Raw genomic sequence first — 19,481 nt, 5'->3', positions numbered from 1 at the left:
TTCATGCTGTGCTAATTGTGAAATTGTCTGTGCATTGAGTGATATAACGATGATACTATGTTAATCAGAGCAATGGTTATGTATGTGTCCGTTTATATATTTGTTAATGATTATAAAATAGTAGGAGCTGCTTACTGGCAGTCCAGCCATATACATCAGATTATTGTCCTAATGATCCAAACTCAGTGCAGCCAAACATATATTCTTGTTCCTTGTAGAAAGAACAGATGAGTATGAGGCAGTAGGGTATAACTGGAACCGGCATTTTTTTTTACAGGGGTGGCAACTAGGGTATAGGTTACAGCAGTCTGAAAATGAGAGAACAATCTTGGCAGTTGCACATGGTATGTAGGCAAAGAGCTTGTCGGTTACACGTCTGAGCTGAGTCATAGAGCTTGGCTCTTACCAACAGCAACAGTCCTTTAATGCGGCTCACAGGTAGAAGGCAGGCTCGATCACTGATATATGCAACACTCTAATCCAATAGCGTCTCAGCTTGTACTCACCCAAATTGAAGCAATAGACCAGACGTGCTCCACGATCACTTGTAATCTCCAGGGCCACAACAATGCTCTCTGAATTGCAACAGTAGTATAGAATACAACATGGCTTAGGTGGTGGATTTTCGGAGCCGTGCTTGGTCTCAGGATCACTATATTATATTGTATTATGTTATATAGCAGACCTTTCCACTGTCCCCATTTGGACTCCCCATCTAACTTCCCTATCAGTATGTCTTTGGAGTATGGGAGGAAACCCGAGTACCTGGAGGAAACCCATGCAAACACGGGGAGAACGTACAAACTCCTTGCACATGTTGTCCCTGGTGGGATTTGAACCCAGGACCCCAGTGCTGCAAATAAACAGTGCTGACCACTGAGCCACCGTGCTGCCCCTACAGCTTTAAAAGCACCATACAGCAAATAAACATGGCTTCATATATAAATATGCATTGAAAACAGCATTAAACAGCACACATTTACATGCATCGCATAGCATGGCATAATGACTAAATATACAATGAGGAAAAAAAAGGATTTAGTCAGCCACCAATTGTGCAAGTTCTCCAAATCCAGAAAATCACCATGTCTGATTTGGCAAGATTTAATTTGCAAATTATGGTGGAAAATAAGTATTTGGTCATTAACAAAAGTTCATCTCAATATTTTGTTATATATCATTTGTTGTCAATGACAGAGTTCAAACGTTTTCTGTAAATCTTCACAAGATTGGCACACACTGTTGGTGGTATGTTTGCCCAATTCTCCTCTAGAGCAGTGATATTTTGGGCCTGTCGCTGGGCAACACGGACTTTCAACTCCCTCCAAAGGTTTTCTATGGGGTTGAAATCTGGAGACTGGCTTGGCCACTCCAGGATCTTCATATGCTTCTTACGAATCCACTCCTTTGTTGCCTTGGCAGTGTGCTTGGGATCATTATCATGCTGAAAGACCCATCCACTTTTCTGCTTCAATGCCCTTGCCGATGGAAGGAGGTTTGCACTCAAAATCTCACAATACATGGCCCTAATCATTCTTTCATGTACCTGGATCAGCCGTCCTGTTCCCTTTGCAGAGAAACAGCCCCAAAGCTTAATGTTGCCACCCCCATGCTTCACAGTAGGTATGGTGTTCTTTGGATGCAACTCAGCATTCTATCTCGTCCAAACACTTCAAGTTTTGTTTCTACCAAACAATTCTACTTTGATTTCATAAGACCATATGACATTCTCCCAATACTCTTCTGGATAATTCAAATGCTCTCTAGCAAACTTCAGATGGGCCCGGACATGTACGAGCTTAAGCAGGGGGACACGTCAGGTACTGCAGGATGTGAGTCCCTGGCGGCGTGGTGTGTTACTGATGGTAGCCTTTGTTACGGTAGTCCCAGCTCTATGCAGGTCATTCACTAGGTCCCCCGAGTGGTTCTGGGATTTTTGCTCACCATTCTTGTGATCATTTCGACCCCACGGGCTGAGATCTTGCGTTGAACCCCAGATCAATAGAAATTAACAGTGGTCTTATATGTCTTCCATTTTCTTATTATTGCTCCCACAGTTGATTTCATCACACCAAGCTGCTTGCCTATTACAGATTCAGTCTTCCCAGCCTGGTGCAGGACTAAAATTTTGTTTCTGGTGTCCTTCGACAGCTCTTTGTTCTTCACCATAGTGGAGTTTGGAGTGTGACTTTTTGAGTTTGTGGCCATGTGTCTTTTATACTGGGAATATAGTACATCACCTAGTTGACACAATATCCACCCTTCTGGTGTTGTTAAGGTTAATATGCACAAGGATTCCCACGGGTTAATGTGGATTGCGGGCATAACCCCCCTCCCTCTCCCTCTCCCCCTCCCCCTGCTATTACACATTAACCCGTGGGAATCCTTGTGCTTATTAACCTTAACAACACCAGAAGGGTGGATATTGTGTCAACTAGGTGATGTACTATATTCCCATTGTACAAAACATAGAAAAAAGACAAGACCAAAAGAACGGTATGCACTCCCAATCATAAAGATCAATATAAATATAAACTTTAATGACACCTCAAAAAACAACAAACACACAAATATAAAACCATTTAAAAAGGGCCTAAATATAGGACCAGTAGGCCCCACCCCTATACAATAATACAAAATATGGCATAGTGAAACAAAATCCCAAAGACAATATCATGAATGGCAAAATATGGCTACATAAAGTGTCCCTAATGCATAAAGTATAATGCAGTACTGATCTAACAAAACATGTGGCACAGAATTCTAACTGACCCGAAGGCACGGCTAAGAAAAATCACAGTATACAATATATTTCAAATATGCCAAAATATCAGAGAATATTTGCCAAAAAATGCACACATAATTATTGCCTGTAACAAATAAAAGGCATGTGCATACATTAATGGTACCATTTCAATGTGGATCCTGGCGCACCCATAATAAGGTGCAGCCTACTGACAAAAGGAACCCAAAATAAGGTCAGTACCATAAAACAACTGATACTACCAGAAAGATTGGAAGAGGCAGCGCCAGTGTTAACAGCTCAAGTCCGTACCCCAAAGTCAGTGGGACACACAGCCAAGTAAGGGGTGAGGCAAGAGCCCCACGCGTATCGCTGCGGGACGCAGCTTCGTCAGGGGAAGTCCCATTGTGGCTTTGTGTTACACTATCCGCATGTAACAATCCTATAGCATCTTTTTTAGTATTATGTGTTGAACCTTTAAATGGACAGATTTTAGCACAGGCTCTGTCTTGATTCCAGCAGCTTAGGATTTGTTTTTTCAGGGTGAGCGCCAGTGTAACTGTTTTTATATACTGTCTTTTATACTGATAACAAGTTCAAACTGGTGCCATTACTACAGGTAATGAGTGAAGGACAGAGGAGCCTCTTAAAGAAGAAATTACAGGTCCGTGAGAGCCAGAAATCTTGCATGTTTTTTAGGCGACCAAATACTTATTTTCCACCATAATTTGCAAAATAAATCTTTCCAAATCAGACAAGGTGATTTTCTGGATTTATTTTCTTATTTTGACTCTCATAGTTGTCGTCTACTTATGATATCAATTACATGCCTCTCTCATCTTTTTAAGTGGGAGAATTTTCACAATTGGTGGCTGATTAAATCATTTTTTCCCCACAGTAAATGAGCAAAAATGAGTTATTTCACTAGCGATCTCCAGTTTCAAAAAATATTTGTAGGAAAGTGGTCTCTCCATTACAAGTGTATGTAAAATGAGCCATGCACATTAAATCATTATTGAATCCCATCATAGTGGCAAAATCTGTCAACCTTATAGCACAATATCTGTCCAATAAAACAATATAAACCATTGTTACAAGATTAAAAAGCTTTCCAAATTCACAACACAGGCAAATGCCAATATTGGGGGAAGGATCTCTCATTGCCTAAAATGGCGTTAATAAAGTGCTTTTTTTTATAAATTTGGAAATTTCAGGAAGGGCTTAAAAGGCCAGGATCCCCTCCTGCACCTGATTGTGTCGAGCCTGCACATTCTGTGATGCACTCTTCTTTCATGAGAAGTGCTCTGCCATAATGTGCACATACTTGGCCTCCAAATGATTTCTTTGTGTTTTACTGACTTTCATGGATCAATTTCATCACCCCCTGGGTGATCAGTGCTATTTTCAAATCTAGATGATCTAGATGAGGGATTTTATTTCTGCTCTTGTTTAGTTCTAAGGACTTAAACATTGATGGTCTATCCAGCATCCATCAGTTGAGTTATGACACCTGCCAATCATCACAAACGTCACATTCTCCCGCCAGCGTCACATTCTCTTCCTTGTTTACACAGGAACAGAAGCAGTGTGGGTACAGTATGTGTGCTTGTTGTAGGTACTGAAATTCATCCTAGTCATTTGTATGGGACTGAATTTAAAGGGGATGCATTCCCATTTTTGTTTGGATTCTAATGATAGACAGTCAGTGTTTAAGTTAAAAATAACCCCTTGTGACAAAACACTCTGGGATCGCCTTTGCTGGGGTCAAAGGACACGTGGTTTGTGCATTGAATCTGAGGCGTACAGCAGGTTTCTGAGCAGGCTGACCTCAGGTCAGATTTATTAACGTGAAAGCAACACAAAAAACAAAACATAAAAATAAATCCTAGCCTGTCCGGCACTAACTAAACAAATAATTTGCTATCTCAACAACTGGGGGGGCTTCTCCCACCCAGCTAACATCACACAGATCTTGAGCAGAGCTCTTCACTCACGTTTGTCTCACACAGGCAGGCAATCTGTGTGCCCCAGGCAGACACTGGAAACACCCAGCTGGTCATCTTTTATTCCTGCAACCATTATCCCATTAGCACCCTGAAGATACTGAGTGGCCTAATTCACATAGGACAAACACCTGGGCGAGATATATCTGCCTCCAACTACCACACCAGCATGAGTCTTACATATCCCCCCCCCCCCCTTGCTCAGACCACTCCGGTCGAGCAAGAACACTTTTGAAACAGTGCACTCGGGACAGGGCATCGGCGTTCCCCATCTGCACCCCAGGTCGGTGCTCCACCGTAAAAGAGTAAGCCTGCAGGGCAAGGAACCACCGGGTTACCCGACTATTACGGTCCTTGTGGAGGTGCATCCACTTGAGAGGGGCATGGTCTGTGACCAGCCTAAACTTCCTACCAGCCAGGTAATACTTGAGGGAGTCGAGAGCCCATTTAATGGCTAGGCACTCTTTTTCAACCACCGCATACCTCTGCTCATGTACATTCAGTTTCCGACTGAGATAGAGGACCGGGTGTTCGACTCCGTCCCTCACCTGGGAAAGTACAGCTCCGACACCAGTATCAGAGGCATCAGTTTGTACCACAAACTCGCTGCTGAAATCAGAAGTCACTAGTACGGGCTGAGAGCACAAAGCCCGTTTCAGGCTGTGGAAGGCCTCTTCAGCAGCTGAGGTCCACTTTACCATGACGGAACCCTTCCCCTTGGTAAGATCCGTCAAGGGAGTAGCCATGGCTGCAAAATTGGGTATGAACCGGCGATAATAGCCGGCAATCCCCAGGAAAGCCTGCACTTGTTTCTTGTTCACTGGTTGTGGCCAGCCCTGAATTGCCTGTATTTTGTCGATCTGGGGTTTAACCACTCCTCGACCAATCACGTAGCCCAAGTATCGGGCTTCTTCAAGCCCGATGTGGCATTTCTTGGGGTTTGCCGTTAAACCTGCATCTCGCAGGTCATCAATCACCGCTTGTACCTTCTGGAGATGAGTTTCCCAGTCCATGCTGTAAATTACGATGTCATCCAGGTAGGCAGAAGCGTACTGTCTGTGAGGCCTCAAGACTCGATCCATCAATCTCTGGAACGTTGCGGGAGCTCCGTGAAGTCCAAACGGCATATAGACATACTGGAACAGACCTTCCGGTGTTGCAAATGCCGTCTTCTCTCTGGCCGCCTCAGCCAGAGGAATCTGCCAGTACCCCTTTGTTAAATCCAGGGTCGTAATGTATCGGGCTTTACCAAGCCGGTCGATCAACTCATCGACCCGGGGCATAGGGTACGCATCAAATTTAGAAACTGCATTCAGTTTCCTAAAGTCATTACAAAACCGGATGGAGCCATCCGGTTTAGGTATCAACACAATTGGACTGGACCAGGCGCTGTGTGACTCCTCAATGACTCCTAAGTCCAACATTGCCATCACTTCCCGGGAGACGGCTTCACGGCGGGCTTCCGGAATCCGGTAGGGCTTCACATGAACAGTGACGCCAGGCTCTGTGACAATCTCATGTTTCACCAATTTAGTCCGGCCAGGTTTTTCGGAGAAAAACTGTCAGTTCTGTAACAAGAATTGCTTAACCTCAGATTTTTGTCGTTCTGAGAGAGTCTCAGCAACCTGCACCTCTGGTACAGTAGGTGAACAAACCGGACGGGGCAGATCCGCCGTTAGGGCAGAGCGGTCTTTCCAGGATTTTATCAGATTCACATGATAAATCTGTTCCGGTTTTCTCTTACCCGGCTGGTACACTTTATAGTTCACTTCACCAACTCTTTCTCGGACCTCAAATGGGCCCTGCCATTTCGCCAGGAATTTACTATCCACCGTAGGGATTAGGACCAACACCCTATCGCCGGGTGCAAATGTACGGACCTTAGCGCCTCTATCATAACTTTGCCTCTGGGCTCCCTGGGCCTGTAACATATGGTCCCTAACAATGGGCATGACAGCGGCAATACGATCCTGCATTTGTGTTACATGGTCGATCACCGTTTTAAAGGGAGTGACTTGACCTTCCCAGGTTTCTTTTGCGACGTCCAGCAGTCCCCGGGGACGACGGGCGTACAACAGTTCGAAAGGCGAAAACCCTGTGGAAGACTGGGGAACTTCCCTAATGGCAAACAGCAAATAGGGTAACAAGTAATCCCAGTTCTTCCCATCTTTGTCTATCGCCTTCCGGAGCATCTGTTTTAAGGTTTTGTTGAAGCGCTCAACCAGGCCATCTGTTTGAGGGTGATAGACAGACGTACGCAACGGGTCTATTTGTAAGAGCCTGCAGAGCTCCTTCATTACCCTCGACATAAAGGGAGTCCCCTGGTCGGTGAGTATCTGTTTTGGAATTCCCACCCGACTAAACACTTGTACCAATTCCTTGGCGATCGTCTTGGTAGCTGTGTTACGCAAAGGGACGGCTTCCGGGTAACGAGTGGCAAAGTCCATGATGACGAGGATATGTTGGTGCCCACGTGCGGATCGGGGAAGGGGCCCAACCAAATCCATCCCAATTCTCTCAAAAGGGACCCCGATGATAGGAAGGGGTACCAAAGGGCTACGGAACTGAGATTTAGGGGCCGCGATTTGGCACTCTGGACAGGACTCACAATAGTTACGCACATCACAATGTATTCCAGGCCACACAAAACAATGCAATATCCTTTCTGTGGTTTTCTGTATCCCCAGATGTCCCCCCATTATATATCCGTGGGCCAAATCCAGTACCTTCCGCCGATAAGGTTTGGGTACCACTAACCGTTGCACTGTGTCTTCCCCTTTTTTCTCTACCTGGTAGAGCAAATCATTTTCAAGAACCATATACGGGTACGCTAGCCTAGTGTCAGGTTCTACGGGTACCCCATCTATCATTTTTACATTTTTCCTAGCCGGAGTTAGGGTAGGATCTTTCATTTGCTTGCTGTGGAAGTCATCCACCTGGACTCCCAAATCTGGCAGGCAGGGTGCCGGATGGCTGTCTGCCTCCGCCTCTCGCTGAGGTTCCTCAGTTTCCTCTGTTTCCCCCGCCATGACGGAGAAGGGGTACTGAAGGTTAGATTCACCAACCTCCCCAGCAACATCTTCCTGTGGGGTCTCCTCTAGGGACTCGGGACCTCCAGATGGCATGGGGGAAGATTCACGGGTACAGCTACCGTGAAGGAGCAACTGATTCTCCCACAACTGCCAGAAATAGGGAAAATCCCTGCCCAGGATTACATCCTGTAACAATGCGGGGACGAGTCCCACTTTGTGCTGCACTGTCCCATAGGGAGTAGAAATCCATATGACCGCTGTTAAGTATGAGCGGGTGTCACCATGCACACACGTCACAGAAAACTTGTCAGACGGACCAGATGGAAGTGCCACCAGACTAGCTTTCACCAGAGTCACCACACTTCCAGAGTCTAGTAATGCCACAACATTTTTCCCATCAACAGATAATTCACACAGGTGTTTCACTGTATCATTTTGACCCGCATTCACACTCACTAGCTGTGTAACCAAAGACATGCGTTTTCTAGAGTCTATAACGTCGCACTGCATGGGTTCAGCGGTAACAGGACAGTTCGCAGAAACATGACCCTTCTCATGGCAGCGGAAACACCTAACATGTCCCCTACTGAGACCACCGTCCAATACTCTTGGTCTCGGAGTGCGAGCAGTCCCGGACTCCTCCCCCACAGTTTTAAGCGATTTTCCTTCACCCGTGGTCCCTGGAACAGTCTTACCGGTTCCACGAGGAGGAGGCACAGACCGGGGGCTGGCGGTGTCGTCGGGAAGTCCTTCTGCCACGGAATAACGCTCGACCAACTCCACAAGTTGATCCGCTGTCGTGGGATTTCCTTGGCTTACCCACCTTTTCAGCGCTGGGGGTAGTACTCTCAGGTACTTGTCCAGGACAACCCGCTGGATTATTTCGGGTATTGTCAGTACCTCGGGTTGCAGACATTTCTTTGTCAAGTAGATCAGGTCGAACATCTGAGACCGCGCCGGTTTATCTTGCTGGTATGTCCACTGATGTACCCTCTGTGCACGGACAGCCGTCGTCACACCCAGCCGGGCCAGGATCTCAGCTTTCAGCTTCTCAAAGTCCTGAGCGACCTCCGGGTCCAAATCATGGTAAGCTTTTTGGGCCTCGCCGGAGAGAAACGGGGCAATCAAATCGGCCCATCGTGCCTTCGGCCACTTCTCTCTCAATGCCGTCCGCTCAAACGTTGTCAGGTATGCCTCGACGTCATCTTCTGCAGTCAGCTGTTGCCAGTATCGACTCACATGGATCCTTCTGGACTCTGCTTCCGGGTCAGCGTCAGGCATGCTCACCAGGCGCTGCGCCACCTGTTGGAGAAGTTGGCGGTCTGCAACCGTCATGTCCACTAACTCCTTCAGCTGTGCGGCCATCAAGCGATTAGCTTCGTGCTGTGCGGCAGTGGCCTGCTGCTGTATGGCAGTGGACTGTACTAAGGCTTTCACCACGTCTTCCATGCTGTCGCCTGTGCCACGGTATGCCCGCATTCTCCACCACAATGTGACAAAACACTCTGGGATCGCCTTTGCTGGGGTCAAAGGACACGTGGTTTGTGCATTGAATCTGAGGCGTACAGCAGGTTTCTGAGCAGGCTGACCTCAGGTCAGATTTATTAACGTGAAAGCAACACAAAAAACAAAACATAAAAATAAATCCTAGCCTGTCCGGCACTAACTAAACAAATAATTTGCTATCTCAACAACTGGGGGGGCTTCTCCCACCCAGCTAACATCACACAGATCTTGAGCAGAGCTCTTCACTCACGTTTGTCTCACACAGGCAGGCAATCTGTGTGCCCCAGGCAGACACTGGAAACACCCAGCTGGTCATCTTTTATTCCTGCAACCATTATCCCATTAGCACCCTGAAGATACTGAGTGGCCTAATTCACATAGGACAAACACCTGGGCGAGATATATCTGCCTCCAACTACCACACCAGCATGAGTCTTACACCCTTTAATGATGAATCATGTTCTTATGTCAATATTATTTATAAATATGCTAAAAAAAGACTATTGTTGATAAAGTATAACAATTTAATGCATATATGAAAGTATGGGGGCCTCCCAACTCCCCTTAGACAGATGATATTGAATTGCGGATGGATGATCCTTTTGTTCTCTGGGACACATAGTAAGCCTCTGCCAGAACAGTCTGGCAGTGGATTTCTCATAGAAAGCAGAACATTCTGCGGAGCTTAGCGTTCCTGTGCATGGGAAATTCTCTTGAGAGATAGTTGTCAGCTATCTAATGTATATTGGGGGAGCTTAACTTTATACCACCTATAGGTGGCTGAAATTGACCCAAAATTTGGGCACAACGTGTCCAATATTAAGCCACGGCCAATTTCATATTAGTCCCTGCACCTTTCCTGATAAGCCATCCCCCTTTGTGTGAAATAAAAAGTGTCTTACTCACAGAATAAATATGACTTCAACATAATTCTGGCACATTTTAGTCAGGATATATTTGATTGGCAGAACGTGACCCCAGTAGTTGTATATGTGGTCTGACGCGCACGCTTAATCTGCCCACTTTTCCATTACAATTCTTGAACTGTCTCCTTTTAATATTTGCCAAATCAAGGATAGGCTCACACTTTTTTCCCTGCTCTTTTGCTCACACTTATTTATACACTAACATAATCTATTTAAGCATTTTTTTGTAAACTCGGACTGAAAATGTTCACGTAGAATGATTTTAAACACTAAAGTGATATTGTTAGTTTTTTAAGGTAACAACAACAACATCATTGTTAGATGAAGCCTACACATCCCGCATGGTAATAACACAAGTACAGAAATATACAGACAACTCTACGAGCTACATTGTAGTGTTTCATTCATTTACGCGAGTCTGCGTCAATGGGCTCTGAGTCATATTCAGCTTATTTCTGTCACTGACTGAAAGTTCCTTGTTAAAAGGAAGTGCTTCATTCATAGTATAGTCAGAAATGTGAACAACGTAACAAGGTGGAAGGAGATCAATCCATAGGACAGACTTAGATTCCTGTCACAGTCAGGTATTGTGGACATGTTCAATATATTCTGCTAGAATAATTCATGTGGGTAGTGTGAGTGTCTAATGTACTGCCAGTCATCATATACATACCCTAGAGGCCTAGGTAAAGACTCCTAGACCCTGGTGTACTGGGACACGAGATAATGGACAGGTTTATATATAAAAAAGGACAGGGTGATTGTGGTCTGCCTAGTGAGAAGATGGTGGTGGGAATTGTGTAGCAACACTTACACGGGCTGATGAAGAAAACACAGTTTTAACCTCAAAGAGGCACAAGCATATGGCTTATACGTTTGTGGGTACTGCTCTTAGCCAACATAGAACTACAATAACAACGCTTGGCAGTTGCAGTGTACCATCTCTGGCAATACACACTCTTTCTGCAAGTGGCAGCTTCCTTCCCATACATTATCTCAACAGTTTCCTCCTTGCTAGAGAAGTTATGTAGATTTATAAAACAATAACTTGAATTTTGGTATAACATAGGTGCATCTGCACTTAATCAGTAGGGACATGGTGTCACGCTGGTGGGTGTGGACCCACTTCACCACAGACAGGGGAGAGCCTGGAGGGGTGTAACTAAGCCACCATTTGGTTCTTCACTAGAGATCCTGTTGATGTGGTTAGACTTTAGGACAGACCCTTGAACCATAGAAGCTGACCACAGGAAATAGCTGTCCCTACCCCAAGCCTTGGAAGAAAAAAGAAAATTTCCAGCCACCCAGCCACATGCCCAAATGCTAAACGGGCACTTTTCCATGCCGCAGGCCATGGAAATGGTGCCATATAGGCTTGCAGACATGGAGGATTTACACCAACTCATGGCGGAGCATTCCCTTACTACTCGGTCCCCAGCCACGACTATTTCTCTTCAATTGGTGTCCCCACCTTGTACCAGCACGTGTGCCCATACCAACACACTTACTGGCATTCTCCACTTAACGACCAACACATAAACAAGCTATTGTGGCCAGGGACACTACATTACCCTGATGGCACAGTGGGTGAACACTGTGGAGGCCGGTGCTGAGTCCCACCCTGGCACGGCACATGTGGTACCGATGCCGAGAATTGTTGGCCCTACTTCTATCAGGCTTTTCTCCACCTCCCACTCCAGGTTCTGCACCCCTTCTGCTCTTCCTCATCCTCCATCTCTGATGTGTCATCTCAGAGCAGAGCACGTCGACCACATCAGCTGGAAACTGAAAGCTCTGCAGCACTGCCTCAGCGGAGCTGCAAAAGACTCTGCTGAAGCTAATTTGTCTAGGAGACAAACCGCACAACTCGAAAGAGTTATTTAAAGGAATACCAGACCTGGCATATCTGTGTCTCTCACTGCTGAATCTACAACCAGGCATGGCCATGTATCATAATGGCCATAACCTGATCGCAGCTGTGAAGCTTGACAAGCTCACACATGTTCCATGCTTGGCCCACATGCTCAACTTGTTAGCTCAGCCATTTCTGAAAACCTACCCAGTTTTGTCAGAGCTTCTGGTCAAGGTATGCCGCATCAGCACCCATTTCCACAAGTCTACAGGTGCCGCCGCTCTGGCAGTGCTGAAGCATCGCATGGCTGTGCCAGCTTACCAATTCACGTGCGACATCACTAGGTTCTGGAACTCCACACTGCACATGTTCACAAGACTTTGTGAGCAACAGAGGCCAGTTGTGGAATACTGGCTCTAACACGCCCGTTGGTGTTCTGATCAGCTTCCACCCATAATAACTGAAGAGTGGGCATGGATGTCCACACAATGGCTAGTACCCACACAAGCTTCATCCGTCTCTCCTACGTGGATGTTCTGAGGAAGGGAATGAGGAGGAAGAGAGGAAATAGAAGGAGATGGAGAGTCATCATCATGGTGGAAACAGGGAAGGGTTAGCTGTATGGACCTTGGCAAATATGGCCAACTTTATGTACCGCTGCCTTTCCTGTGACTCTCGCGTTGTACTTATCTTGGGCAAAAAAAAGAGTACTGGTTGGTCACCTTGCTGGACAAACGCTACAAGGAGAAATTTGCATCTTTCCTTCCTAAGGCTGAGAGGTCTACTAAAATGTTGCTATACCAAAAGGCCATTGTGGAAAATATGTTGAAAAAATTCCCATCAGACAACGCTAGTGGAAGGTTACAAGCTTCCTTTCCCAATCAAGGAGGAGAGGCAAGGGAGACACACATTAAGTACAGCAGAGGCAGGGGTACACATTGTCAAAGGCCTGGGCCAATTTCATGACACCCTCTCAGTATCCAGGCCCTGATGAACGGGTATTTTTGACATGGAGGGAAACGTTTTTAAAGATGGTCAAGCAGTACCTGGCCTATAAAACCAGAGTACTCCCTAATTCCTCTGCGACCTTCAACTATTGAGTCTCAGAGCTGGATACCTGTAATGAGCTGTTCTTCTATACTTTGTTGTGTTGCCCTGCTGCTAGCATCTTGTCTGAGTGGGTTTTTAGTGCCGCCGAGGGTGCTTTCACCTGTCAAAAGAACATGCTGACAGGCTCACACTGATAAAAATGAACAAAGCCTGGATTAGCCCTGACTTTTCCACACCACCAGATGATAGCAGCACATAAAGTGTTTTAAATCTTCAATATTTGAATGAGGCCCTCCACTTGTTGCCTTTAAGGATGTATGGTTGACCCTGTCACGACTTGGTTGGCAGGTGACCCGTGACCACTTCCACCTCAGATGCGTCAACCTCGAAGATAAAAGGTTGAGTGACGTCAGGCTGTATGAGGAACGGTGCAGATGCAAAACACCTCTTCAAAGTATCAAATGCCTCCCTAGCTGGACTAAACCACTTGGAAAAGTCCGTCCCCTTCTTAGTCATATCTGTTAGAGGTTTGGCTACTACCAAAAAGTTTTTGATAAACTTACTTTAGTAGTTTGCGAAACCTAAGAACCTTTATAACACCTTCAAATCCTCAGGACGATCACAATCTAGTACCGCCCAAACGTTCGCCGGATCCATGTGAAAGCCAATGGACGATAACACATATCCTAGGAAATGGATCTCCTCAACTGAGAACATACATTTAGCTATTTTACATTTAGACATTTTATTGTCTCTGAGTATTTGTAAGACCTGCCTGACATGTACCTGATGTGACTCAATGTCAGGTGAATAAATTAATATGTCATCAAGATAGATCACCACAAATCTACCTACCAGGTGACTAAAGATGTCATTTACAAAGTGCTGAAAGATGTCTGTCAAACCAAATGACATCACCAGGTTCTCTTAATGTTCCACAGGCGTATTGAAAGCTGTTTTCCACTAATCTCCCTCTTTAATGCAAATGAGATTATATGCACACCTTAGGTCCAGTTTCGAAAACCATTTTGCTCCTACAATCTGATTAGAGAGGTCTGGGATGAGAAGGAGGGGATATGGATCTCGGTCCTTGATCAGATTGAGTTCGCGGAAATCTAGGAAGGGGCATAACCCCCCCATCATAACAAAGAAAACCCCGCAGCAATGGTATTGAGGGTGGTCTAATATGACCCTTTGCCAAACTCTCTGCGATATACTCTTTCATGGCTTGGCTCTCTGGGATATTATACAGTCTGCTCTTAGGCAGCTTGGCCCCAGGAACAAGATTAACGGTGCAGTTATAAGGATGATGAGGAGGAAGTTCTTGGTACCCCTGCTCTGAGAACACGTACCCAAAGTCAGGCAGGTATTTAGTCACAGACTGAGTATCCACCCTACCAAGCCGGGTACCCAAGCAGTGTCCTTGACAATACTCACTCCACTTTACTACTTTCTGAGTCTGCCAATCTACCACAGGATTGTGCAGAGTGAGCCAAGGAAGTCCAAGAACCACGGGAGAGGGCAGACTCTCTAGCACATAACAGTTAATTACTTCAGAGAGCATGGCCCCTACCTGAAAATGTAAACCTCGGATGATTTGAGTAAAATTCCCCTGTTTCAAGGGGGCAGAGTCTATGGCGATTATGGGTATGGGTCTGGACAGAGTATGTGGATTGAGGCCCCGAACCTGGACGAACCTAGCATCAATCAATTTAAACTCCGCCCCACTGTTCAGAAATACATACACAACCACGTTAATTTCACCCAGGTGAATCTCAGCTGGCAGAAAAAATTGTGTCCTACCCACAGAGGTGATAAGAACACCCGGGATGCTAACCTCCCTACAACCCTGGCCTAAGGTTTTCCGGCGGTTTTACTGCGAGGTCTGTAAGGACACCTGCCCACAAAATGGCTTTTACCGCAATAGAAACACACTCCCCCTTTGCGCCGAACAACAGACTGTTTTCTAGGAAGAGATGCCGCATCCACCTGCATGGGTTCCTCAGATGACTCAGACTCGATCTCCCTTGGCCCAGGACATCCCACACATTGGGATGTCTCTCTATGTCTCTGGCAAAGACGGTGATCAACCCAGATAGCCAGAGATATGGCCTCCTCAAGGGAAACTGGAATCTCATACAGGGCTAAGGCATTCTTCTCCCTTACTAATAGCCCCTCACAGAACAGGCTACGGAGTGTGGGGTCATTCCACTTAGTGTCTACTGACCACCCCCAAAACTCAGAGCAATACTTCTCTGCCAGCCCTTCTCCCTGCTGGAGCTGATGCAGTGTGGACTCGGCCAAGGAAATGCGTTCGAGGTCGTCAAAAATAAGATCTAGCACCAGAAAAAATTCCTGTCTGAAGTGATTGGACGTCAGACGGGAGAGAAAATGCCCATGCTTGGGGGTCTCCTTGAAAGAGCGAGATTATTATCCCCACACGTTGCTCCTCTTTCCCTGAGGAAACAGTATGTAACCTAAAGTACAGTTTACAGGCATCCCTGAAAACAACAATCTTGTCACACCCCCCAACGAACCTGTCAGGCAAAGCAATCTTGAACTCTACTACGGTTTGCCTGGGAGACATGATTCCTACACCAGTTGTATTAGGGTACTGCAAAACAACAGTGCACATATCTGCTACCTCAAGACTGAGCTGGTGCAGATGCCCTGTGAGAGCTATAATAGGATCCAAAATGGATCAAAAAATGGTTTCGGTCAGAGCTAATGTCACAGCTCGATTGGCAGGTGACCCTGGACCAGAGGCTCCTACCCTGTCCCTAACAATAAGGGGCTCCCTAGCTCACCTTATTCCCCATGGTATTTCTGAAGATGAAGATGCCGGGACCACAACCTTGCCTTATTTCCTGTATCCGCCCTCCACCTGTTCTTTTCCCCCACCCAGGGATGAGAGGATCAACCGTGCACCGCAGTACACCAACCAGACGAACAAGGCAAAATGAACAAGGGCCATTGAAAATACCCAGCATACAAATATCCACTCACATATAACAGAGGAATGCAGCGGGGAGTGGAGGGAGGGGGAAAAAAAACAAATAAAGAGGAGGAAAGGGAATAATCACACTTACTAACCCAAGCAAAATTCACAGATAAATCCACCAAACACCTTCTTATGTAGCCTCCAAACAACTCTCCTCCAAGCCATGCAGCAGAAGCTAGCTCTGACGATGTGTTTCAGTCAGGACCCAGATTATATAGGGGATAGAAGTGGTTAATCGTGGTCAGCTGAGATCTCAGACTCCCAGAGCTCCCAACATGGCCGATTAACCCCTGTACTGCCAAAAAGAAATTAACACCATTTAAAAAGAAGGTGAAGTGCTTCTTTTCGATGCAGGAGTAGAAGCAATCTGAAGCTGCGGTCTTCTGGCTCCTCTCTGTTGCAGTTCCCCCGTGACAGACCCTAGTTAAAAAAAATTCTGGCTTTGCACTATTTGCACAGACTTTATGAGTGTAAAAGTACCACAAGAACACTTTCTTAATTTTTTACGTGGCCCTCCAGTTGGTGCTTTTAGGGGTGCATGGATGACCAGCCTTAGAATTTTTTCTGGCTTTGCACTGTGTGCACAGCATTTATGAGTGTAGAAATACCACAACTATACTTTTTTATTTTTTATTAGGCTCTCTAGATGGTGCCTTCAAGGGTATTTGGATGACCCTCCTTAGAATTTTTTTCTGGCATTGCCCTGTGTGCAGAGCCTTCATTAGTGTAGAGTTACCACAACTACACTGTCTTTATATTTTAATGAGACCCTCCATTTAGTGCATACAAGGGTGTATGGATGACCCTCCTTAGAATTTTTTTTCTGCCTTTGCACTATGTGCAGATCTTTTATGACTGTAGAAGTACCACAACTACACTTGCTTAACCCCTCTGTGACCTTAGACGTACTATCCCGTCGAGGTGCCCTGGGCTTATCTGACCCTGGACGGGATAGTACGTCATAGCCGATCGGCCGCGCTCACGGGGGGAGCGCGGCCGATCGCGGCCGGGTGTCAGCTGCTTATCGCAGCTGACATCCGGCACTATGTGCCAGGAGCGGTCACGGACCGCCCCCGGCACATTAACCCCCGGCACACCGCGATCAAAGATGATCGCGATGTGCCGGCGGTGCAGGGAAGCACCGCGCAGGGAGGGGGCTCCCTGCGGGCTTCCCTGAGCCCCCCGCAGCAACGCGATGTGATCGCGTTGCTGCGAGGGTCTCCTCACCTCCCTCCCTGCTCGAGCCCCGGATCCAAGATGGCCGCGGATCCGGGTCCTGCAGGGAGGGAGGTGGCTTCACAGAGCCTGCTCAGAGCAGGCACTGTGAAGGCTGCAGCGCTGCATGTCAGATCAGTGATCTGACAGAGTGCTGTGCAAACTGTCAGATCACTGATCTGTGATGTCCCCCCCTGGGACAAAGTAAAAAAGTAAAAAAAAAATTTTCCAAATGTGTAAAAAAAATTAAAAAAAATATTCCAAAATAATGAAAAAAAAAAAAATATTATTCCCATAAATACATTTCTTCATCTAAATAAAAAAAAAAACCAATAAAAGTACACATATTTAGTATCGCCGCGTCCGTAACGACCCGACCTATAAAACTGTCCCACTAGTTAACCCCTTCAGTAAACACCGTAAGAAAAAAAAAAAAAAAACGAGGCAAAAAACAACGCTTTATTATCATACTGCCGAACAAAAAGTGGAATAACACGCGATCAAAAAGACAGATATAAATAACCATGGTACCGCTGAAAGCGTCATATTGTCCCGCAAAAAAAGAGCCGCCATACAGCATCATCAGCAAAAAAATAAAAAAGTTATAGTCCTGAGAATAAAGCGATGCAAAAATAATTATTTTTTCTGTAAAATAGTTTTTATCGTATAAAAGCACCAAACCATAAAAAAATGATATAAATGAGGTATCGCTGTAATCGTACTGACCCGAAGAATAAAACTGATTTATCAATTTTACCAAACGCGGAACGGTATAAACGCCTCCCCCAATAGAAATTCATGAATAGCTGGCTTTTGGTCATTCTTCCTCACAAAAATCGGAATAAAAAGCGATAAAAAAATGTCACGTGCCCAAAAATGTTTTCAATAAAAACGTCAACTCGTCCCGCAAAAAACAAGACCTCACATGACTCTGTGGACCAAAATATGGAAAAATTATAGCTCTCAAAATGTGGTATTGCAAAAAATATTTTTTGCAATAAAAAGGGTCTTTCAGTGTGTGACGGCTGCCAATCATAAAAATCCGCTAAAAAACTCGCTATAAAAGTAAATCAAACCCCCCTTCATCACCCCCTTAGTTAGGGAAAAATAAAAAAAAATGTATTTATTTCCATTTTCCCATTAGGGCTAGGGTTAGGGCTAGGGCTAGGGTTAGAGCTAGGGTTAGGGCTAGGGTTAGGGCTAGGGCTAGGGTTAGGGCTAGGGTTAGAGCTAGGGCTAGGGTTAGGGTTAGGGCTAGGGTTAGGGCTAGGGCTAGGGTTAGGGTTAGGGCTAGGGTTAGGGCTAGGGTTAGGGCTAGGGTTAGGGTTAGGGCTAGGGTTAGGGCTAGGGTTAGGGCTAGGGTTAGGGTTAGGGTTGGGGCTACAGTTAGGGTTGGGGCTAAAGTTAGGGTTAGGGTTTAGATTACATTTACAGTTGGGAATAGGGTTGGGATTAGGGTTAGGGGTGTGTCAGGGTTAGAGGTGTGGTTAGGGTTACCGTTGGAATTAGGGTTAGGGGTGTGTTTAGATTAGGGTTTCAGTTATAATTGGGGGGTTTCCACTGTTTCGGCACATCAGGGGCTCTCCAAACACGACATGGCGTCCGATCTCAATTCCAGCCAATTCTGCGTTGAAAAAGTAAAACAGTGCTCCTTCCCTTCCGAGCTCTCCTGTGTGCCCAAACAGGGGTTTACCCCAACATATGGGGTATCAGCGTACTCAGGACAAATTGGACAACAACTTTTGTGGACCAATTTCTCCTGTTACCCTTGGGAAAATACAAAACTGGGGGCTAAAAAATAATTTTTGTGGGAAAACAAAAAGATTTTTTATTTTCACGGCTCTGCGTTATAAACTGTAGTGAAACACTTGGGGGTTCAAAGTTCTCACAACACATCTAGATAAGTTCATTGAGGGGTCTAGTTTCCAATATGGGGTCACTTGTGGGGGGTTTCTACTGTTTAGGTACATTAGGGGCTCTGCAAACGCAATGTGACGCCTGCAGACCAATCCATCTAAGTCTGCATTCCAAATGATGCTCCTTCCCTTCCGAGCCCTCCCATGCGCCCAAACGGTGGTTCCCCCCCACATATCGGGTATCAGCGTACTCAGGACAAATTGGACAACAACATTTAGGGTCCAATTTCTCCTGCT

General features: G+C 45.9%; 1 protein-coding gene across 5 annotated transcripts in view; it reads left to right on the top strand.

Moving 5' to 3' along the window:
- Nucleotides 1–19,481, top strand: part of HECW1 (HECT, C2 and WW domain containing E3 ubiquitin protein ligase 1) — a 377,961-nt gene that overhangs the window by 276,048 nt on the left and 82,432 nt on the right. The window lies entirely within an intron of this gene.

This window comes from Ranitomeya imitator, chromosome 6, assembly GCF_032444005.1.
Source record: "Ranitomeya imitator isolate aRanImi1 chromosome 6, aRanImi1.pri, whole genome shotgun sequence".
NCBI lineage: Eukaryota > Metazoa > Chordata > Amphibia > Anura > Dendrobatidae > Ranitomeya > Ranitomeya imitator.
This window is presented reverse-complemented; position numbering and strand designations above follow the sequence as displayed.